At 31.1% G+C, this 26,809-nt stretch overlaps 1 protein-coding gene across 3 annotated transcripts in view; it reads left to right on the forward strand.

Moving 5' to 3' along the window:
- The window catches only part of Sema1a (semaphorin 1a), a 615,492-nt gene that overhangs the window by 339,221 nt on the left and 249,462 nt on the right, over positions 1-26,809 (forward strand). The window lies entirely within an intron of this gene.

Consider the following 26,809-nt stretch of genomic DNA (forward strand, 5'->3'; position numbering starts at 1 on the left):
TTAGAGTGAAAAAATTACATTTATTTGACCCCCTCTCCCTAGGAATCGAATCTGGGACCATCAGTACGGTAGTCGAGCGTGCTGACCATTACACTGCGGAGGTGGCCTTAGATACATCTCTCAGCCTTACATACTTTTCTATAATTTAACTTACTAACTTATGCCGCTTGTCCGCAGGGGTAGGTAGAGAGAAAAGAACCTCATACCACCCTGTTTTTGCACACATTCTTCGCCTCTTCCACATTCATGCATCTCCTCATATATTCTTTAATTTTCAAGTGTAAAAAACGCGAAATCAAATAAGTTGAGAAATAGTGAAAAACGTACGAAAGAATGATTGATGTTATCCGTTTTAAAACGCCTACAATAGACTCCTTGCAAAATCTATTTCAATATAACATTTTATCATGTGCTGACTCTCAAATTGATAAATGTAGCGTTACAGGACAATACGCGAAGCATCCTCCTTATCCGCTCCTGTCTTGTTCAGATCCTCTATCTCTTCCTCCCCGTCTGCGGAATTCTATATTTCCTGGAGCGTGTAAAGTAGACAAAAGATGTCGAGATAGCAGTCTGATGGATTTAAGATTCAATGCACATTTGACTGACAAGACAAAACCACAATGAGAAGAGCCCGTCCCCAGTACTTGCTAGCTCTCGCTTTGCTCTAAACTTTTTTAATACGTCCCTGCATCTTGCCTTCCTACGCTTCTCCCTCGTTCTCTATGGATTCGTTTACATTAGCGCTTCCCAAGCTTTTTGGGCTCGCGCACCACTTGGTAAAAATGACTGTATTTCGAGAAATTTGTAACTCTACTTGCATTATAAATTTTATGAGTGACTATGGTCCCCAAAACTCAATTTATTCATGTTTAAAAAAAAATATCAAAGATTTATTTATCTGACAAAAATGAGACATTTGAACTTTACATGTCACAATGTTTTTATTTTATTTTATTACTTCGTAAAAATTATTGTATTTTTAGAAATTTGTAACTTTTTTTGCATTATAAATTTTATAGTGACTTCTTCTGTGCCACTTCTAACGAAGATCGGCGATCATCATGGCTATCTTCACTTTAGATGCTGCAGCTCGGAACAGAGATTTGGTGCTTCTGCCAAACCATTGACGTAGCTTTTTCAGCCATGATGTCCTTCGGCGTCCTTGAGTTCTTCGCCCCTCAATCTTTCCTTGTATGATTAGATGGAGAAGACGATATTTTTCATTTCTCATGACGTGTCCGAAGTACATCAGCTTTCTCTGCTTGATGGTTGGTAGGAGTTGATAGTGACTATATGTCCCCAAACAAAATTTATTTAAGTTTTTAAAAAAATACCAAAGATTTTATTTTTTCTGATAAAAATGAGACATTTGAACTTTACGTATCATAATGGTTTATTTGAAAAAAAAAGGATATCAGGGTCATTTCTTGTCGAAATCAAAACCAGGACATTTAAAAAAGATTTTTTTTAACAACTTATTTTAATAAACATTTTTTTTTTTAAATTTTGAAAAAATAAATACATCCGCCGCAGGCAATTCTTTCTAAAAATTACTAATATTTTTAGAAAATATATGAAAATACAAAAGTTTAAATAATAATTGTATTTCTGATTTTTTTACTTTTTATGTCCGTCAATACTGATTATTTTTCGCGTACCACCGGTGGTACGCGTACCACAGGTTTGGAACCGCTGGTTTACATCACTCTTGCGATTATTCTAGCCGGAAGAAAACCGCGGCAAAGGAATGATAAATGGAAACAAGCAATTGTTTTAATGCGATTGTCAGCGGTTTATACACAAAGCCGCAATAATTGAGCCCTTTTATAAATGTCCATTGTATCGAAGACATCGCTCACTCCTTTCTAGAACGTCATAAATAAAAAAAACTTGATTTTTCAGGAGAGCGTTTTTAAAGTTCAAAAATATAATACAGTGTATTAAAAATAAATATCAAGCCACTTATTGAACCTTTTACTGTGCAATAGATCTTTTTATGTAAAACCTGAAGGTTTGTTCTCCATTTGAAAAATATTTGGGATATTTAAAAAAAAATTAAACAATACCTTTTCTTCAAAATGCAAAAACAACACTTTCTGCCCTGTAGCGGGTAAATATTAAGTTAAAAATATGCCTCTTTTGCTGGGATATATACATTTTCTGGGCATTCCGAAAACATGCATAACTGAAAATTGATGATTTTTGATTTATGACGTTCTTGAAAGGAGTGAGCGACATAACAGCTGGCATCGATTTCGTAAACGTACCCAAGATATCCTCTTTAAGAAAGTATTTAAGTATTTTTTTCTATTTATTTGAAATATAGTTTTGAAAAAAAACCTTTGCTAGACTTTCTACTTTAAATATATCTTTAAACGTTACGGTTACGTTTACACTTAATATAAATTCTAGTTACGCTGTTCCTCTCTAAAAAAAAAATCAGGTCTTGTCCTTGGAAATGGACTTATACTAATTGTTTATTACTTAGTACTTATAACCCTTATCCGCACCCAATGGTGCATAGGGCACTGCATCGAATGACGCAGTGTTATCTTGATCATTACTTACATAAAGGCAAGGTGATCACTCTTGCGCTTCAGGAACCAGTCCAGGGTAATGTTAAATAAATATTTCAGTGTTAAATCACCAATATTTATTTTCACCCCCCCCCTGGGAATCGAACCCGGGACCTCCAGCACGGTAGCTAAACACGCTGACCATTACATCACGGAGGCGGACAATTATTACTTATACTTGTAAATATTTTTGTTTTTCTTTGTATTACTTATTTTATGTGTTAAGCTGAAATTGGAAAAAAACGATGCAGTTAATTTTATTTTATTTTATTAATTGTATTTCGATCAAGAAATGACTGTAAAAAACTTAACTTTTATAAAAATTAATTAATGGATTAATTAGCATTACTCCTGTGTTTGAAAACACAAACTTATGTGTAAAGTATGAAGGTAAATCATTGTTTTTTTAATGAAATGCCATAAAATCTTAATATAAATATCTGTGTAATTAGGAATATATTATTTTATAATTAAAATGTAATATTGTTTTACAATCACTATTTATATGTAGTGATTTTAAAACAAAGTTACATTTTTATCATAAAATGGAAAATCACGAGGTTAGTGCTTCAAATATAAATACTATTTTTTATATTTTGATTCAGCAGTCACTTTGTAGTTTTATCTATCCATTTTTAATTACAGTTTTACTCGGTAAATTACCAGTCTACTTTTCTTCTTCTTCTTCTTGGTGTAGGCCTTATTAATAGGGATTAGCCTCCTGCAATGTCGATTTCCAGCTATCGATCCATCTCTTTGGTGGTCTGCCAGGAAGTCGTCTACCATAGGGTTGGCTGTACAGTGCGATGTGGAGGAGTCTAGATGGTTTCAGTATTACCAGTATTTCTTTAAATCTATCGTGACAGGTGTTTTGATGCATTCCGCATAATTTTCAAACACCGTCCGTAATAAACACAATACATCAAGTAAAACTTACATAAATAATTTTAAAAAATAAGGTTATTTTTTATAATTTAAGGTTGAATTAAAATTTAACTGTCTTATTTAATAATTTTAAAATTTTGAAACTTTATACCAATAAATAAGATAGTTTAATTTTTATTTTTCCTGCGGCACGTGTCTCGCAAAGCGATACGCCTAGCGTTAGAATCACGAACCATCTTTCTTCCTTCGATGTTTTTCTTTTCTACCACTTTCTTATCCTCTCTCAATCCCCTAACAGCGTGCATCTCCCCGCACCCGCCGTAAATTATGGTCACCCGATAGTCAAGGGACAAGTGTCTCACCCTAATGTTGATACTTTATGGATCTTGCAAAAAATACTTTTCTTTGGAATTTATGATTCCGGTTAAAATAAAACAAACATGAAAAGGAAAATTTATAACGTTGAAAATTTATTACTTTTGAAAATTGATAGGTTTTGTTGACATTTGTTGAAGGATTACCAATGAATGATATTTCATCTGTAAAATTTATAACGTACATTATTATTACTCTAGGTTTTTGAATAAAAATATAATTGTATGAAATTGGGAGTATCGTTTGAACCTGGACAATGTTCATTGAATTTTTTTTTTTTTACATTTTATGGCATTAAATTTTATTAGTGCCACAAAGTATCTGCGAAAAACATTTAAGAAAAAAATTATCAAAGTTCTTAGAAACAAAATACACTTTGCAACAATAACTGTCCGCTGTTGGCTGTCTTTATCTCGGTGGGGTATAATGTAATTAAGTCTTATTTACTAAAGTCAAATAGTTAAGATGATCTTGTATCTGAAAAGACAAGTTAATTCAAAAAGTATAGTTTATTCGTTATTGAAATATAGTTCAGTTCTTTGTTCAGGAGAGTATTCTCCGATGTCATCGCGTCCTGACACCGCTCCCTTTACACTTCCTTAGATAAGGACCTCCCAACATTCCCCGAGGTAAAGTTGACACTTTTGCTGCAACGACACGCCGTGCCTTATCTCTGTTTTCCGCGCTGCATTTCCATAGCACCATGGCATGTGCTTTTCATTTTTCACGAAAATTTATTCGTAAACTTACTCTGGGGTGTTTTACACAAAGAAGTCTCTCATTGCGATTCTGAAATGGAAATGAAAATATTATTTTTATTCATAACTGATTCTTAGTTACCCTCTCCGTACTCCTATTCTCACTTTTTGGTGCATAAGGTACTCTATTAAATATATTCAGTGTTTACTTGATGACTCATCTTGTGAAACTTTTTTGTTTTATTATTATTTAATGTGGTAACAAAAGTTTTTTTTGATAATTTTTATTCATTTTCTAGACATTTCTACGTTACCATCTTAAAATAATGACGCAGTTCTCTCCAATAAAGAGACTAAGCTCTTGTGCTTGCAGAAGTACGTATAGTTATTATTTATTGTTTTTGTTTTTTGGCAATATAATTTATTTTTTACATATTGATCCTTCCTTTTCTGCCGAGTATTTATTAAGTATTATAGTGTAAAAAATAAACGGATTTGTTTTTGTATCTGCTAAGGTTGCATATCCATCGAACGAACTTGAACATATTAAAAATAAAGTTACATAATAATTATTAAAATAACGGTAAAGCACTTTTTCATTAGGAATGTTAACTAATTTACAATCACGCCACTTCTCCGTAGAGGTAGGCAGATAGAAAAAAACCCCCACGACAATATGTCTTTGTGTAATAAAATAAATATCAATTATATGATTTTCCACATATATTTTATTTGACCAGTGACCGGATTTTGTCGTTAACGACATCATCGACCTCACCAGTCTGAAGATGTCGGTAATGACGAAACCTGGTTACCGGTCAAATGAAATATATGTGTATTTTTTTTATTTTATTAAATGCAGTCTCACCAATAATTTATTCATTTTTGTAAAAATGTATATATATATATATATATATATATATATATATATATATATATATATATATATATATATATATATATATATATATATATATATATATATATATATATATATATATATATATAGATATATATATATATATATATACATATATATATATAAATATATATATATATATATATATTTATATATATATATATATATATATATATATATATATATATATATATATATATATATATATATATATATATATATATATATATATATATATATATATATATATATATATATATATGTTTATATATGTAATAAAATACCTAGGTACCTACCTAAACATTTTATTAAGCTCTTACAAATAGTACCTACATAAAACAGATCTACCACCAGATGTCGCATGCGTCGCACTGAATAAAACAAAAGAGTCAGATAGAAAAAATATAATATTCTGAACTGTCACAATAAGATAGATAGATAGAAAAATATTATAAAGATAAATTAAGAATAAACTTTAATTATAAACTTTAATTACAATTATAATTACAAAGCAACACGTTGTTTATTTTATTATTATTATACACCCACTTTGCATATTATTTACAACCAATTTACCAAGGAAAATATTACCACGTTTTACATATGTATATATTATATATGTATATATATATATATATATATATATATATATATATATATATATATATATATATATATATATATATATATATATATATATATATATATATATATATATATATATATATATATATATATATATATATGTATATATATATATATATATATATATATATATATATATATATATATAAATGTATACATACATATACATCTTGACAAAAGTCATTGTCTTCTTTTTATTCACGGATTGTTCAACTCCCTTATTGTGTCTGGTATAATTATTTCCCACTCTCGAAGAAACCCGAACAATATTTATTAATTACTCACACCGGTGATTCACTAATAGCTCTCATTCTTCCGGCTTTCCAGCACCGGAAGCGTTCAGCTCCGCGTTCCTTTATTTCCGTTTCCGATCGCATCCCACCGGAAGTAGGCACTCACCTCGAGACGGAGGCAGAATGATGCTGACATCTCGGGGCGTTATTCTCAAATCGCGGGGGGTAATGTTTTGTGCATATTTAATGACCGAAATCGATTTCTTCTTACTTTGTAAAAAATCTACGTGCAGAATGCGCGATCAAACTACCGAGATATACGTCACATCATGTAGAATAAAAATATTAATCATTTTTTGAGTCTTATTTTTGAGCTTATCTACTAATTTAACTTGGTAAATACCTCTTTACTATGTTTGAAAATGATGCGGATTGCATTGAAATACGTATCATAATTGATTTTAAGATGTAGTAGCATTTTACCAAGTGAAACATGAATTAATAACTTGACATAAGTAATTGACGTTTGTATAAGTAATTGACTTGACATAAGTAATTGACCGAGAAAAACATGGCACGATCAGGTATGCCAAATACTTGACAGTGGTCAGGTTAGGAGTCGTAACAATCGGCGGGTATGTATGAGGAGATGCATGAACGTGGAAGAGGCGAAGAATGTTTGCAAGGACAGAGTGGTGAGGTGCTCTATTCTCTCTGCCTACCCCTGCGGAGAAGCGGCGTGATGGTAAGTTAGTTAGTTAAGCTATAAAATCCAAGTATGATAATCGCTAAACCTCTGTTTTAGAGTCTTGACTGCAGGTAGATATTAAGTTAGATAACATATTTAGTTTAGGGAAAATATAAATGAAAAACATTCGTTTTTTACCACATGAGGTTTTACCACTTGTAGTTTTACCACTTACGTTCGTTACACAAGTGGTAAAATAATATGTGTTTTATTAATTATTGAATTACGTCTTACCACAAATTGAACATCCTTCATAAAGGGAACAGCGATAGTTTTCTGCTTCCAGTGTTACGAAACCAACAACCCTGTCGTATTGCACTGTTTTAGAGTAAACCAAACCACCCCACGTGTTTCGAGTCGATGGAGGGAGGGAGAAAAGTCAGTACTCTCAGCTGATGCGACAAAACGTTAGTGTCATCGTGACATCTTGTCAGCTGTTCTGGAAACGGTAACCGAGACCCACGTCTGCCACGCGTTGTAAGCTTTCACGGAATCCTTATAGCAGTATATGTAATAACAGTGTAAATCGCTTTCAATACAAAATTACATCAGAGAATATATCATACAATCGCACAAAGTAAATAACAAGAACGTCTCTCGCTGCTCGGAATATTTTTATTTTACATCTACTTTAGTTAATTGCAATATAATCAAATTATCCACTCCTCTGTTTATAATTTTTTATTATTTTAAATACCATGTTAAAGAAAAAACCTATCTACAATATAGAAACAGAGTAAGATTGAGGAAAATTTGGTATGATCAGGTGTGCCAAATACTTTAGTCAAGTCTGGAGTCAGAACAATCGACGGGTGTGTTTAGAAGGTTAGGTTAGGTTAGGTGTAATGTGTTTGAAAAAACATTGTGGAAAGAAGAAAGAAGAAAGAGTGATGTAGCATTTTGTTCTCTCTGCCTACCCCTGCGAAGAAGTGGGTAGTGGTCATTAAATAGGTTTTCAAAATTTCAAGGCAATCAATGGATAACTTTAGAAAATTTTTCAACAAATGAACATAAACATTTTTTTTACAACATTTTGAGTGTGTCCAAATACTTATTCACAAAATCTGGATTATCTCCAATTACAGGAGTTATTTTCATATTATTTTCATATTATACTATTATAAAAGTTTCTGCTTAATAAAAAGCTTCTTTACATCTCACCAATAGATGTCTCTAGTGAAGTTCTAGTGGTTCAAGAACAATGTGTCTAAATTGGTTCATATATATGTATAGAACTTCCAGGAATTTGAGTAGTGTGGTTGTCAATAATGGGTAGAATTGGTGAATGTTACACGTGTGTAAAGTGATCACTTAAACCAGCCTATGACGGTCGTCAGCCCCGTAAACGCCCAGACTTCCATATTCTTCTTCATCTTTGACGAGATGTCAAAAAAATAATTTTAACATTTTTATTTGCATCCACAAGTTTCTGCCAAAAACGTGACAATAACATAAACCTTACAGGTTACAGGTACGCGAAACTAAAAGTTCCCCAAAGCTCCGAACTTTCGTCGATACATTTCCGTAAGAGAATTCGTTTCCAAGCGGCACATCCCTATCTGTCGCAAGATAAAGGATACAAAACGCCCAAAATTGTCTGAATTTGTGTTTCGCCGAAAAATACGTTTTATTTTTTCACCCCATTTCCCCGAACGAACGCTGATTCCCTCGAATGTTGCCTAAATCTTGCGAGATTCGGGCACTTTCCGTAAAATGGGGATGAGATAATGCCGTAATTATTATAATTGGTATGAAACTGAGGCGAATTATTATCCCGTTAATCCCCGTTCAAATAAGATAACGTGAATTTGGATCACTTAACCTTCGTTAGTGGGATATTATATTAATTAATCCGGGCCTAATATGTCATATTGGAATTTATCGTTTTATATGAGCTTTCACTAGTTAATGTATTTGATTATATTTATATCAATGAAACATGAATGATACTTATCATTCAAGTTATACATCTGTGTAGTTTTATTTTATGTAAAAAATACTTTTGATAATAATAATTATATAATATATAATATAATAAAACGACAGCGATATACTTTTTCCATTTTTATTTTATTTGACCAGTAACCGGATTTTGTTGTTACCGACATCATTAGACCGATGAGAGGCTTTAAAACATGTTTTATACACAACAAAATAGGGGTTGAAAACCATGGTTTTAATTTATTTTTCCCCCAAATGAATTTAAATTGAAATTATTTAACTAAGGGTGTATTATTATAATAATTATATTTAATATACGATAATGGTTTTTAGTAGGATATTTTATGAATTCCATTGTAGAGATGGATTTTTGGAGATGTATTTTACTAATAATATCGCTGAATCTAGAATTTTTCACTGACAACTCCCTTTTTATTAAATTTGTTTGGGGGGTTCCGGTGTACTGTGAATTATTAATTTTCGGTAGTAATTTCTTATTGACACTACCTTAAAGTATCTGGTGTTTGTTTTTTTTATGGATATAGTAAAGGTAAAAGTATTTGTAAAAAATATTTTTGTTTAGTATACTTTGATAAGGCAATACATATTCTAAGTACTTTGATTTCACTGTTTGATCCATACGATTTCAATCGTATGGATCATTGGCAGTCTAACACGTATTTTTTTGTTGTTGTCGTTTCAATTAAAAAATTGACTTGTCGACAAAAATACATTCCTTCTCCGTACATTTTATTACATTCCCCAATAGAATTATTATAGTCAAGTAAAATATATTGACACGGTTTAAGTATACCACCAAGATAGCAACAGTAGCCAAGTCAGGGAATGTTTAACCTTGCCAGATCTAACAGGGGGATCAAAATCCCCCATACATGAATTTCAATTTGATAACTTTAGTAATATAAGAGCTACTTACTCCATTTTTCGTAATCTTGAATACAATTTTAATTAAGAAAAATTCTTTTTTTTTAATATTTTGAAATCATCAAATGCCTCAAAATTTGTTTTTGATCAAAAACACAATTAGTCGTTGCCGCGAGATCTACGCACTTAATATACATTAATTTTTATTCAGCTTTCTACATTTTATTTCTTTCACTCTTATAATTGTCGTAAGTACTCCCATAATAAGAGAGCGAAACAACTAGACTAGTCGGCTATCGTTTAATCCGACTCCAGCCTCTCGCTTATCGAATGGGCGCTTGTCCACTATCTGGAATTCCGTGTAATTTTACCGTCCGGCACGTCAGTTAGCGTTTTAAAACGACGATTGGCTTGGATTGGCTTGTGCTTTTGTCCATCTTTCTTCGGATCGGAGCTCTTGATCGCTGCTTGAACACGTTGCGCGTAAATTCGATCACGCTAAACTGTCGTAGTCGTTTTCATTTTTCAAAACCGGACTGCCGGACGGTAAAATCCCGTAGTGTGGACAAACGCCCTATGGCTGCCTAAAGGCCCTCACGTCTATGACTTAGTTGGCGGCGAGTTGGTACTTGGTGCAAGCTGCGTACTGCGATTTCCATACAATCATGAACTGGGGTATTTCGGTACCTTGCCTCGGATCACGTGTGATTTTTGGCTGATCAGTACGGGAAAGGTTAATTCCGTTTTCATTGGGGACCCTTATTTCTCCTTCGTTCGTGACGGATTAAGTCCAAAACGAAAAGTGTCCGTTCCACAGATATAGCCAGACCCACCCTATCGACCGAATCTCTCAATTGTGGAATTGGATTTGGCTGAATACATTATGGGTAGATTGCATTTACTCCAATCCTTGATAGTTCTCTGTGTTTTGTTCACATCGCGATATTAAAAAAAAACCCTGATAAAAATGCGAAAGAAAATAAGGAAAACTTAAACATATCTCAGAATTCGGACTGCCATATATTTTAAGTGATTTCATCTATTTGCTCTCAGGCCCAATAAAGAAACCCTTTTAAGATTATTTTTGTATTTCTTTATTCCTCGCCCTGGTAGAAATCTCGTATCAATTTTATTTCTATTTGGAGAGCATGCCCTTACAAAATACCCGCTCTCCTCCCAAATATGCTATCCTGGCATTACATTTTTAATTTCCTGTAAAGTGAATTGAGACCTATATGTTATTGATTTATTCTCCTTCATGGCTTGAAATATAAAACTAAAAGGTTTTTAAAATTAAATACTTATATGAGACCACTTTGAGTTTATTAATTTATGCAAACACGAGAAATTTCGGGAACATCTGTAGTATAGACTAAACTAGTTTTCTCTATAATTAAATTGTAACTTTGTTTTAAAATCACTGTAAATATTTTATTATAACTTAATTATAATGTCTATCGGTTTCAAAACTAACGGCTTCTTTATCAAGGCTGATTAACCGGTAGACATTAAAATTAAGTTATAATAAAATATTCGTAGTGATTTTAAAACAATATTATTTGTTGACATCTCATCAAAGATGAAGAAGAATATGGAAATCTGGGCATTTACGGGGCTGACGACCGTCATAGGCTGGTTTAAGTGATCACAATAAAATAATAATATAGATTTTAAAAAATATATATATTACAAAAAAAAAATATGTATGTAATATATTTACATTTTTATACAATTTCTTTACATTTCTACCTTATACAATCTTACAATCTTAAAAAGATACATACTTATATTTTTTTACACATTGCAAAATACCAATAAAACCTTGATTTACGGAATTTCAACTGTATTTTATTGTTGGATTTTTGTTTTTGACTGACATTCCTTGGTGGGCCTTGCATTTTATAAATAAACCAACCAGTCACCAGTCTGATTATGTCGGTAACAACAAACCCAGGTCACTGGTCAAATGTAATGCTGTAAATTTGTGGTTATATTATACATTGCCGCCTCCGTAGTGTAATGGTCAGCACGCTCGGGCACCGTTCTAGAGGTCCCGGTTTGATTCCGAAGGGGGTAAAATAAATATAAGTGATTTTCTCACTGTACTATTTATTCAATACTAATCTGGACTGGTACCTGAAGCGGAGGGCTGATCACCTTTCCTTCATATGTAAACGATCAAGATAACACTGCATTTATATGACGCAGTGCCCTGTGCACCATTGGGGTGCGGATAAGGGTTTATTATTATTATTTATTATACATTGACTGAAAATTCTAAAAATTAGAAGTGTTTTTTTTTTCTTCAATTTTACTCGCGTGTTGCTTATAGTAAATAACTATCTTTTATTTTTTTCTTCGATTGTTTTTGCCATAACTTCAAATTTATTAAAAATGTTTCAATTACAAGTTGTATTTTACTGACATTAAAACACAATTTTTGCCTACGTTTTTCTCAGTTCGTTGTTCTCACACATGAGATTTTTTTGTTACTGCGATCAAAATCAACTACAAAAACTTGGCTGCAATGGCGACAGTTCTAAATGACTTGCCCAAAGGAAACAACATCCGTTGTTGACAGTCGAAATTAAACCGTACACTGCAAGCGCTTAAAGCGGTGTCTACTGCATATGATTCACAGTAGATATGGTATACATTATGTATATGCACTACTGAAAAGCAGATAAAATAAAAATAAAATTACAATTATTTTTACATCCCTTGTTATTAGACAATAAAAATGAAAATACTAAACGGAGAAGATTTTTTTTGCTAATGATAAATGTAGCAATATATTTTTTTTAATATTAAAAGAAATTGTTAACTTTGTGGTATGGTAATATAACATAAGATGAATGATTTACAAGGACAGTGTTTATTTAAAAGGAATTATCCGCAAAGCCTCTATTAGTGGCTTGTCTGCAGATAGGATAGTAAGGATAGGGAAGGTAAATGTGAAAAATACATCACAAACACCCAGAACAATTTAAAATTATTTTTTCTTGAATTTATTTTGCACATGGTGGGAATCGAACCCACGACGCCAGTTTCGTAGTCGAGCGTCTACCCAACTACGCCACAGCGCATGTTAATGTACCAATGGCTAAATCTTTACCCGAAAATACTAGACCCACATTCTTAAATCATAATAACTAACTAATGAAATAAGCATGAGAGAATACAACGCCATACCACTCTTTCTTTACGAATATTCTTCATATTTTCCTTATTTAAGCATGTCCTCATGCGTACTCGCCGATTATTCGGACTCCTGACCCTGCCACTTTCAAGTATTTGACATACCTGATCATGCCAAGTTTTTCCTCGATCTTTCTCTGCTCATTTTTCCAACTACATTCGCCTCGTAATTTTGTTTTACCGTTCATTCCTCACTCATTCGTTCCACATGTGCGAACCACCCCAGCACACTTTCCTCAATTTTTTCGATGATGGTTATTCTGTGCCTTGCATTCATTCCTTGTTTCTCCATTCGAACATCTATCATACATTGTTTTGCCGCACATTCTTCTGAGGAATCGCAATTCGATTGCATTCAGTATACTTTTATCCTTCGTTTTTGATTATATAAAATGTAGTTAGACCAAGAGATGTCGGTACAAAAATTAATTCTTAATACAAAAATAAAGTTGTCTATTTTATATACATATGTGTTGTGATACTTTTTTTATAAAGTTTGAATCCCTTAAAATATTTAAATATCAGCCCTCTAAATTTTGTTTATTTACTTTACAACTTAACCAAGATTTATCAAAATACGTACAAGGGTTTGTTTCTCGTTTCCCCTTCCCTTAACCCGACATTATGAGACTTTTAATATTAAGTTCTGTGCAGAATTTCTCGAATGAGGGCAAATATTAATCTCCTTCCAAATCGTTAATATGGTGTCACGTGTAGGTTATATTAGAAAATGTTACATTTCCGAGCCGAAAGTATGTCGCGAATACATCGAACAGATGGCTTAATGAAAACCCTCTTTTTTGGATACAGAATTATACTGATATATTCGATTAATTGATTCGGTCATTTTTTTTAGAGCATTATGAATATTAGAAAAATCTATAATATTGTGTTTTAACCCTGTATTGTTTTGATTATATATTTTTACCCCTGAGTCTTTGTTTTAAATGTTGTTTGAATCTATGGTATGATTGGTGAATCTATGATATGGTTTTTTTAAGGCGTCTCATTTTTTTATGTGTTTTTTTTTGCATTTCACAATTTAATATAATTACAAGTACAAAAATATTGTTTTATATACAACATTTTAAGTGTGTCCAAATACTTGTTCACAAAATCTGCTTATGACTCGTCAGCCCCGTAAATGCCCAGACTTCCATATTCTTCTTCATCTTTCATGAGATGTCAAAAAATAATATAGTATTATATTTTTTTTTAAAGTCTCACAAAGGTATAGTCTGTGTGTGGGTATACATTTTTTTTACGTCATAATAAATGGTACTGGAAATAATACAATAGATATGAAATATATAAAAAGATTAAAAATGCTAATATTAAAAACAAATATTTGTACTTTAATTTTATATATTATAAATCTTGATGGACACGATTTACGAATCAATAATTATACACCGAAAAAATACAGATTTTATAATTTTTTTCTATTTAATAGAATTTTGTCAATATTATTATTAGTATAGAATGCCAAAATATTATAAATTGTTGAAAATTAAGAGGATTAATTCTATTTTATTATAAATCTCTCTCATTTATTTTAACGATGTTTGAGGTGACCCTTGGGGCGACCTGTATTATTTCGCCTGATATTTATAAAATAAATAATATGGTGTTGAACTCCGAATATTGTAGCCTGTATTTTAAAATATCCTTTTTTTATGTCTAGACTGACTCTCAAATGACTGTTTCACAAGGGATGCGATGATATTGTTATTACAATTTAAAATATTTAATTATAGTTTGTGCGAAATTTTGACGGATAAATTTATTTTAAAATGTCTAAATCAGAACTGTTCATTTGTTTTATGTTATTTTTCTTTGATATGTTCAGTTTGATTTATTATCATTTTTTTTTCATTTTCATCAAATCTCTTGTCAAAAGTCTTGATAATTTATAATAGGGTATCTTTGAAATATTTCAAACAAAATATTCGATTAATTGATTCGGTAGTCACTATGTGGTAATAACTATCCATGATTAATTAAAGTTTTACTAGCTAGATACCACTACTCTTTAAAATCTTTTGTTACACGTGTTGCGAGGCAAACCGCATCATTTTCAAACACCATATATGAAGCTATGTCTAAACACGTGTTACGAATGATTTTTGTAAATAGTGCTATTAAAAAAAACTTATATACGTACGTACATATCATGTTATTTATTATTTCGGCATTCACTTTGCGGTAAGATATGCTTTTAATATATATAAAACACTTATTTTGTTACCAATTAAATATTATATTGTTACGACTTGTTTTAGAAGCTATAGATGTTTACATCTACGGGTTTGAATATCAATTCAAGCTATCTGTTATGAGAAAGGCGGGTAAGATTATATGTGAGTAGAGAGGGGGGGAGGGGTAAGTTAGGGGGTGTAATTTGAGATAAACGGTAACGAAAGCAAGGGTGAGGAATTTTGAAATAATATATTATTTTTAAATTATTCTAAGAATTCAAGTTTTTTTGGATTTCTATATTTTTATAGTAATTCATTATTTGTCCTTTATATAATATGATACTGGGTGTATCATTTTAGTCAATTTATTTATTTCAAAAACTTATTACACACAAGTCGTATTTATAATATTCCCGATAAGTAATTTTTATTTCTCATTTTCGGACAGAAAGTTACAAAAAAATTAACCAAAACTAATATATGGCAAAATATAAAATAATAAACAGGTATAATAAATAGGCATATAAAAAAAACATAAGGTAAAAAGCATATAAAAAAAAAACAAATGTGAAAACATGAGGTAAGAAGCATGTTTAAAAGAATACAAATAAGAAAATATAACTTTTTGTGTTTCTTGCAATAAATTTTTGTATTGTTGGATAATATATCCAAAATAAAACAAGGTTTGTTGGATTGAATTTTACATTTATTTATGTATATGTTGATACGTGACGCGTTTCGTCTTCTTAGGACATTATCAATCACATAAATTTTCGCCTTATATAAAGGTTATATAAATTATATAAATGTATGGGTTAAAATTTTCAAAAAACTCTTAAATAATGGGGAGTTCTCAAACAAACAAATATCATTACTATTTTTTGACATTTCATCAAAGATGAAGAAGAATATGGAAGTCTGGGCATTTACGGGGCTTACGACCGTCATAGGCTGGTTTGAGTGATCACTTTACACACGTGTAACATTCACCAATTCTACCCATTATTGACAACCACACTACTCAAATTCTTCGAAGTTCTATATATATGAACCAATTTAGAAACTTTGTTCTTGAATCACTAGAACTTCACTAGAGACATCTATTGGTGAGATGTAAAGAAGCTTTGAGAATTTGAGTAGTGTGGTTGTCAATAATGGGTAGAATTGGTGAATGTTACACGTGTGTAAAGTGATCACTCAAACCAGCCTATGACGGTCGTAAGCCCCGTAAATGCCCAGACTTCCATATTCTTCTTCATCTTTGATGAAATGTCAAAAAATAATATGAAAATAACTCCTGTAATTGGAGATAATCCAGATTTTGTGAACAAGTATTTGGACACACTCAAAATGTTGTAAATATCATTACCACAGATAAAGTTGGGCGCGTGCCTTGAACCAAATTAAGGCGAGGTCGAGAAGTGAGCCCACCGAATTATGATAAGGACTTGAGATGAATTATTCAGCAGGTGATCTCAGGACAAAACTAAGGCGCGGGTGATATTATCATACCTCCTGCTTCCTGCTCTCCCGGTACTCGCTGGAGATAAAACCGGAATAAGACAACCCTTATTTCATTCGGACTTCCGCATATAGATGGCTTTGTGTTTTTTTTTAAATATGTTTTCATATATGTCATGTTACTGTTTGTACAATAATTTAAGAACTTTTTAATATATTTTGTATATTAAACGCATTGTTAACTCTGTGGTAATAAAACACTCTTCTTATCATTCATCCTTCACTTAGTGTAATACCACTTTAATAAATACCAATTCGTCACAACCAGAAATGGAATAAAATTCCATCATCAGGTCATTAAATAAAATTATTACGATATGACATTAATACAAAAATATTTAAATAAAATCTTTCAATTATTATTTTTATTTTTGTACAAATATCATATCGTAATGATTTTATTGTAATGACCTGATGATGGAATGATGAATATTTTGAAACCAGTAGTCACGAATGTGTGTTTTTCAAAGTGGTATAACACAAAGTCAACGATGAATGATAAGGAGAGTGTTCATTTTATGAATGCCTGGGTATTTACAAGGCTTACGGCCTGTCATAGGCTGTTTAAGTGATCACTACTCATACTTGTAACAATCATCATTCTACCCATGATTGGCAACCACACTACTCAAATTTTTGGAACTCCTAGATTTATGATAATTCTCATGATACAGTACATATGAGTTCTAAACAGCCATCTTTGTTGGATTTAGAAAGCTTATATCTAGCAATTAAAAAAAAATATTTACCCTTTATTTAATATTTGGACACACTCAAAATGTAAATGTCAGTAAAAAAAATCGTTCAGAGATCTTTGTCATAACTTGTGATTCTCTGTGCGAAAGATTCACCAAAATATTTATTTCTTTAAACATATTACATATGTTAGTTACATATATTATATTCCCGATGAGTTATTTCCATTACTCATTTTGGGACATGGGATTAAGGTTGACCAGACTGAAAAACAGATAAGAAAACACAGGGCAAGATATAAAACACTGAGCAATAAAAATATAATCTTTGAAAAATGATTCTTTAAAATCACCTATAGTTTTCATGGTAGATATTACATGAGTTGAATTACACCATCAAATTTTTGATTAAGCTTCAAATGACTCTAATTTATCGTTTTTTTCGTACTTTTAGAGCAGTTGCCTTTTGAACTGAAAATATTTTCCTACATAGAAATATTTTCAAGATTCGTGTTTTATTTGTGTATTTTCTCGCCGCAAGTATCGGCCATACATCGGAAACCACTTTGGAGAACATTTCACACTAATGCATTCAAAGATTTCTCGACTGAGGAAATTTCTCCCCTGTCGAGCGTCGAAAAACTGCAAATGCGACTCGATAGCAACACGAACTCCGATTGAAAAAAAATGCCATTTTTGTCATCTCAGGTAAAAATGTCACGAGACTTAAGGGTATGTATGTTACATATATTAAGTCGCCTGGAATTGAAATGTCCTTTTTACACCTTTTCGTCTGCATTCAAAGCTTTTCTTATGTATGGTATCATTATGTTTTGACTCTGGCTGCATTGAAATACGAAAATATGTATACTACATTTACTTGTTTTAAGTATTTTTTTTTAATTTATTGAAATTATATTTTTTAAAAAAAAAACATATTTAAATATACAAAATAGTCAGTAACAAGGTTATTATACTTTAAAAAAATAACAACAAAAGAAAACCATCAACAACATTTTTAGAATGAACCTTGTATTGTGTTTGTGGATAAAAAATTTCAACGATTCTCTTTATTTTTTTGTGATAGATGTTTGGCCTTCATAAAATATTTATTTAAAAATATTGGTTATTTTTTACATGCATTCTTCAAAACTTTGAAGGTCTTAAATTTTTTTTTAAATCTTTATCTAACTGTTCATTGTTTATCCATATATTGATTAAATTAAAATTTAACACTTGAATATACCCGTTGCACAAGCTTTCTGATGCGTTGAAATACTAGATGATTATTATACCTGTTTTAATGAAATTTGCAATGAGTGCAAATAAATTTTGATGCGTTTCCATCGATTTTAATTTTATTATTCATTGATTCAGCATTAACTTTGTGGAATGACGTGATTATTTTATTAAAATTAAACACTTGAATATACCACTTTATTGAGCTTTATTTTTTTTTACGACTAGTTTCAAAAACGACAGATGTTTTCATCTTCTGGTACAAATTAAAACAAATGAACTTTAATTTGTACCAGAAGAATAAATGAACCAACGGGAAGAGAATTCACTCTCCATATGAAAATGTCTACAAATATGATTATGACTAGCTCTTGTTCCATGCGCTATTACCGGACATAGTGATGTGCTTACCAACCATCGAAAAATATTCGACTATTTTTACCAGATTTTAAAAATTCTATCTTCATTATATATCATTCCTTTTTTCGTTTTTTCTTCAGGAAATATAACAATCCTCGTGAATTAATTTGTTTAATTATTTGATATATGTATAAATGTATAGAAATTGTATTAAATTCTATTAAAAATGTAACTGTATTAAATTGCAAAAAAGAAAGATACACCAAAATGTTCGAAGCAATATCATTATGAACAACATGTCCAAATCTGGATTATCTTTAATTATAGGAGTATTTTTCATATTATTACTTGAACCGCCTATGACGGTCGTCAGCCCCGTAAATGCCAAGACTTCCAAATTCTTCTTCATTTTTGGTGAGATGTCAAAAAATAATCAGTATGAACATAAAAATCACTGAAATATTTTAGAATGACAAATAGTATTCGTTCATGGTTAGTTGTTCACATCCCTAACATATGCCGCTTGTACGATTGTCTAGACTCTAGACGGATACATCCGACACCCGGCAAATTGGGAGTATACCAGCAGAATCGGACATTTTATGCTATTGCTTGTTAGTTTTGTTCATAAAGCGCATACGGTATCAAATTGCAATCTCGTAACAAAGTCACTCGTTAGCTAATGACTAGTCAGGTCATACGTCACTTTACATATTTCATAAGTCTTCACATATCCTTGTTTGAAAAAAAATATGAGCGAGTTTCAGAACGTGAAAAAAATAGCACTCTCATATTTTTATCTCTCACCGATTATATACCTGTTTTATAAATGGTATGACCATACTCGTGATATGTATATAAGAAATAATACAAATTTTAAATTTCTGTATCAGGAAATATTTGGATATATATGAATATATATATATATATATATATGTATATATATATATGATTTTTTCACTGTAATGTTTATTCAATATTACCATGGACTGGAACCTGAAGCGGAGGGCTGATCACCTTTCTTTCATGTGTAAACGATCAATATAACACTGCGTTTATATGATACAGTGCCCTATACACCATTGGGGTGCGGATAAGGGTTTAAAAATAAATATATATATATATATATATATATATATATATATATATATATATATATATATATATATATATATATATATATATATATATATATATATATATATATTTATACACACACCATGGTAAAATGCTTACAATGGATACAATTATCCATTTTTAAAACAAGAAAAAAACATGCAAAAATGCGATTATTTAACTCGTAAAACAGGTATTTAATTTTTAAAAAATATTCTGTTTTTATACCTGTGTTCTTATGATTATTGAAATATTTTCTTCACAAATATTTAAACATAAGTAAAAATTGACTGGTGTTACATTTTGTTGTTTTAAAATAACTTTAAAATAAAAAAAAAAACTTAAAAAATTATTCAAGATACTTATGAAAAATTACCAATTTATTAGATGCACCAAATGTCTTCGATCCTCGTTTGTGATCTATTTCATCAAATTTAAAAAATATTTCAACCGGAAGTAATTCAACCGGAAGTAACGAGATTATGATAGGGGAAACGTTTACGAAAACACAACGCCGCGACGCCCTTAATTCACTCGACGTCTCCTGCGCCGCACAAGTGTGGCGTCTATAGATGTGACGGTGTCATTTCATCCTGCTTCTTTAATTAAAATGACGTCACGGTCTCGAGTGTAAATAGGGACCCGCGAATTAATGACACTTCCATAAACTCCACTGAACTTGTATTTCAGCAACACAGAGAAGTGGGTGAACTAATTTGACACATTGGAATTAGTTATTTTCCGTCGCCGAGCCTTGAGAACCATTTCTCAGCCGCAAGCATTATGATGATTGGGAAAAGAAGCAGAGGAAGACCGAGAAAAACATGGCACAATCAGGTATGCCAAATACTTGAAAGTGGTCAGGTTAGGAGTCGTAACAATCGGCGGGTATGTATGAGGAGATGCATGAACGTGGAAGAGGCGAAGAATGTTTGCAAAGACGGAGTGGTGTGGCATTCTATTTTCTCTGCCTACCCCTGCGGAGAAGTGGCGTGATGGTTAGTTAGTTAGTTAGTTAAGCATTATGATGTCACACAACTCTTCAAATTGAAGCCTCCCTGGCTGTGCTTCGATTACATTAGGGAACTTGTTTATATACCGTACTAGAGGTCCCGGGTTCGCCTCCCAGGGAGGGTCAAATAAATATAAGTGATTTTTTCAGTCCAATATTTATTTAATATTACCTGGACTGGTACCTGAGGCGGAGAGCTGATCACCTTTCCTTCATATGTTAACAATCAAGATAACACTGCGTTTATACGATGAAGTGCCCTATGCACCGTGCAGGGTGCAGATGAGGGTTTTCGCAATAGTTAATTTTTGCTCCAAGATTTATTTGCATAATATTTATAATTTTTTTTTTAATGCTTTCCGCAGATACTTTGTGGTACATTTTACAAACTTTATAAAATAAAACAACTTTGTTTTTAACGACTTTTTATTGGTACATTTTTTCTTTAACCGGTTTCGACAACAACATTGTCATTATCAGTGTTGAACGTGTAACTAACTATGACACACTCAAAAAGTTATTTTGATGAAAAGAAGTATGTATGTAAAATAATCGCGTTCGATGGTTATTTTTCTGCTTCAACTTATTATCTTCTTCTTCTTCTTGGTGTAGGCTTTGTGGCCTGTTTTTAAGAGGGATTAGCCTCCTGCCATGTCGATTTCCAGCTATCGATCCATATCTATGGTGATCTGCCCGGGAGTCATCTACCATGGAGTTGTCCGTACAGTGCGATGTGGGGGAGTCTGGATGCTTCCATTCTCCTCACATGCGCATACCGTCTCATTCGTTACCTTCCCCACCTAATGACATCTTCGATCTCGCATATCTCCCTGACCCTGGCGTTTCTCATTCTATCTCGAAGACTCTTGCCTGATATGCTTCTTAGAGTCTTCATTTATGACACTCTAAGCGTGTGCTTATTATGTTTCGAGAAATTTATATGTATCACGATTTTCCTATTTCAATTTTACTCTTCCCTAATACAAACCACACCAGACATCCATCTACGTTTCATTGCGATTACTCCCAAACAAACACACGTTAAAATCTTATCTCATACAATATTTTCAGTATACATTCCCCACGTTATTTGCTCGCATTTCCTCGATACTTAAAACTTTAATACAATATTTTTAAACGACCGCATTTGCCTTTTCGTATTATTTTATTCTTGCTCAAAAACACCCCGGCCCTCCCCATTTGTGAAGTTATCATCATCCCTTAATATGCAAGGGTGGCGTAAAATAGCAACACTTCTTATCTCTACCCCCATAACCGCTTTACGTTGCCTTGTTATTTGGTTAAATTCGTATTTCGGTTTCAAAATAACTACTATCTTGCGTTTTAATATTTTCTCATACAGACGGGGTTGTTTTTAAATACTTTTTATGGGAGTTTGGCTTTGAAATGTGTTCTGAGTAAAATCGAACGATTTGTATTACCAATGCGAGTTTTCTTTGTATTTTAATACAAGGAAAGTTGTGAAATAGATTATTAACTACTTTAAACCAGCCTTGTTATATGTTATGTAAAATAAATTATTTTGTAGACTCAACTTACGATCTGTTTTAACGTTATGTATATTATGGTTAAAATAAATTTATAAAATATAAAAATATTAATTTAATTATATAAATATAAATTAATAAAAATTATATTTTTAATTACCTATTGTATAAAGCGCATTCTTTGCTCCTTTTTCCAACACATTCACAAATAAAATTTGTTTTACTGTTGTCTCCTCGCTCATTTGTTCCACATGTCTAAACCACATTTGTTAATTTTATCGGTAATGCTTATCTCAGCCTTCTTCTTTCATTATTTCACCATACGATCATCCATCATATATCATTTGCCGCACAGTCGTCTGAAGGATCGCAAATCAACTGCGTTCAGTCTACTTTCACCTTTCTCTTTTGCTTCGTTTTCATACATTGGGGTTGGAAGCTAGTTTTCTCAACATATTTTTAAATATATATACATATATATATATATATATATATATATATATATATATATATATATATATATATATATATATATATATATATATATATATATATATATATATATATATATATATATATATATATATATATATATATATATATATATATATATATATATATATATATATATATATATATATATATATATATATATATATATATATATATATATATATATATATATATATATATATATATATATATATATATAAATATATATATATATATATATATATATATATATATATATATATATATATATATATATATATATATATATATATATATATATATATATATATATATATATATATGTATAAATATTTATATAAATATTTATATAAATATATGTCTCTTATTTTCGCGGAGCTTTTGACCGGCTGCATAAACGGTGCCAATCGTTACTTAATTCGGTAACCGAATTGATTATTGACTTTTTTATAATAAGTCGTCAGTTGATTCAGTTTCCGCATTCGATCTTATAGGACTCGTGTGTCAATGACCTCCTCCTGCGAAACAGTAACTATAAAGTTATGTACGTTTTCTTATCAAACATGCACACGTGACTAGTGCAGTTCCACAAGACTCCCTTCAAATATATTTCCCCGCGTTAGAAACTACATAATACACAAACTCTCTTCATAGTCGAATTTCCTTTTGTGAAAATAACTTTGTAACACAATGCCTTTGTCCCAAGTAGCCGTGACAAATATACGGTTGTGTTTTACGTGCATAATGCATAATATATGCAACAAAACCACTGTGCAATAGGTTCCGTATTAACAATTTATACCGGTTTACAGAATTAAGTTATCAAACAGGTGTTTATTTTGTAAAACTTCACTATAAATGGCGTGTTCAATTAATACAGAATATATTTTATTTTTGTCGTTAAACAAAATGTACTATATTTAGAAGTTATATCGGTCACTCCTTTCAACAACGTCATAAATCAATTATCGTCAATTTTCAGTTGTGGATGTTTTCAGAATGCCCAGAAAATGTACTATTTCCCAGCAAAAGCAGCATATTTTTAACTTGATATTTACCCGCTTCAGGGCATAAAGTGTTGTTTTTTGTATTTTGAAGAAAAGGTATTGTTTATATACTAAATATTTTTCAAATGGAGAAAAAACATTCAGGTTTTACCTTAAAAGGTTGCACAGTAAAAAGTTCAATAAGTGGCTTGATATTTATTTTTCATAATGTATTTTTTATATTTTTAAACATTACAAACGATCTCCCGAAAAATCATGTTCAAGTTCAATAAAAAATAACATTGTTAAAAGGAGTAGAAAGTTGAAAGTGGGCGATATGTCTAGATTCCTTTCAAAGTAGTCACCTCTTCGACGCATCCCAACGGTGTTTCCACTTTTGGAAACAGTCCTGGAAGGCTTCTTTTGTGATGTCCTTTAATTCCTTCGACGCATTTGCCTTAATCTCGGGATTCGTTTAAAATTTTCTTCGTTTCAAAGGTCTTTTGAGTTTGAGGAATAAGAAAAGTCAAAAGGAGCGAGATCAGGTGAGTAGGGTGGGTGATTAAGAACATGATCAAGTGTTTTCACCGAGTATTTCATCATGTATTTCAAAGTGAAAACTCCCTTTGAAATACTTGATCATGCCATCATTTTTATGTTTTAATAATTATTAAGTTTAGATCCCGATAAGGGTCTAAATTACTTTTATCACAAATATTTTTTTCTTCATAAATGGGTTTTTTCCATATTCTAAAAACGTTTTTTTTAAGTTGCCTAATTTAAACACAATCTTAAAACTTATCTTAAGGTCTAGGAGATACGAATATTATAAAATTACGAATAAAACACGTGTTTTTACCTCTTGAGTATTATATTTTGTTGTGACTAGTTTCCGAAGCTACAGATGCTTCCATCTGGGTACAGTTATAAATATTAACTTTTTTATCTATATTTATAGATGGAAGCGTCTATAGCTTTCATAACTAGTTGTTAAAAAATATAAAATAAAACTCTAGTGGTAAAAAATAAGTGTTAAATTTGTAATTTTATCATGTCATACTTGACCTGACCATTTTTTTGGTCTTCAAAACGGGACTGCTACCAATTTTTACGTAATAGTATGTATATTCAACGAAACACGTATTTTTTCATGATTTATATATTATATGTTAATAAAAAGAAAAGGAATGTTGATAAAGAAAATAAGAGGAATAAATAATATAATTATGAAAAAATGTGTTGTTTTTTATTGGAACAGGCTATCTAAGAACGGGATGGTCATGTTTAAAACGGGACGTATGGTCACTTTAGTCATACATCAAAGTAAAAACCGAAAAAAAGAAATATTTAATAATGTTAAATTAACAATGGAAAGAAGAATGTGCTTCTTGATAGTAAGTAAGACTTTTGATAAATTAGTTAATTTTATCGTACAAACGTTATTAATACATGAAGTTATATCAAAATTTCTAAGAAAATGTTCAGTGAAACCACCATACATTCCGGCGAATGAATTTGGGCTGCTGAAACCAGCCTTTCGAGGTTGCATCATATGTATAATATGTAGAATCTAGGGGTCGAAATCCCTTAATACCAATGAACACAGAATCTAGGTTATTCTGTACGTTTATTTATATTACTTATTTACTCTTTTACATCGTTTCCATACATGGAGAGTGTAGAGTGTGAAGTCTCGTTATAATCCCTTCGGTATAGAGTCGCTACCCTTATTATAAACATACACAGCAACCCCTAACCGACGTAGAAATAGAGAAATAGGTTGAACACATACGGAATCCTTTAATGTGGTCCACTGTGCGGATAATCTTGTTTCGAAATTAAAGGGATTTGTATGAAAAGTTGCATGATATAATTATGAAACTCATTTATCTTTATACTACGTACATATTTTCAGGAATTTCCTTATTACATTTTCACATCTCAACTTATATGAAGAAGAATATGGAAATCTGTGTATTTTCAGGCCTTACTACCTGTCGTTGGCTGATGTTAGTAACTGTATAAAGTGTTATATTCACCAATCAACTATTTTATTTATTTACAACATTTTGAGTGTGTCCAAATACTTGTTCACAAAATCTGGATTATCTCCAATTACAGGAGTTATTTTTATATAATTTTTTGACATCTCATCAAAGATGAAGATATATTCACGAATAGATGTCTCCAGTGAAGTTCTAGTGATTCAAGAATAATGTTTAAAAATTTGGTTCATATATATATAAAGAACTTCCAAGAATTTGAGAAGTGTGGTTGTCAATATTGGGTAGAATTGGTGAATGTTACACTGTGTAAAGTGATCACTTAAACCAGTCTTTGACGGTCGTCAGCCCCGTAAATGCCTAGACTTCCATATTCTTCTTCATCTTTGATGAGATGTCAAAAAATAATATGAAAGTATCTCCTGTAATTGGAGATAATCCAGATTTTGTGAACAAGTATTTGGACACACATAAAATTTTGTATATAAATTATCTGGTCAAATTATAAGCTTAATTAATAAGTATATTTTATTTTAATTTATTTATGTTCATATTTATTTTACCTCTGATTTA

Source organism: Brachycentrus maculatus, unplaced genomic scaffold, assembly GCF_059751285.1.
Source record: "Brachycentrus maculatus isolate JH-2025_06_01 unplaced genomic scaffold, ASM5975128v1 h1tg000157l, whole genome shotgun sequence".
NCBI lineage: Eukaryota > Metazoa > Arthropoda > Insecta > Trichoptera > Brachycentridae > Brachycentrus > Brachycentrus maculatus.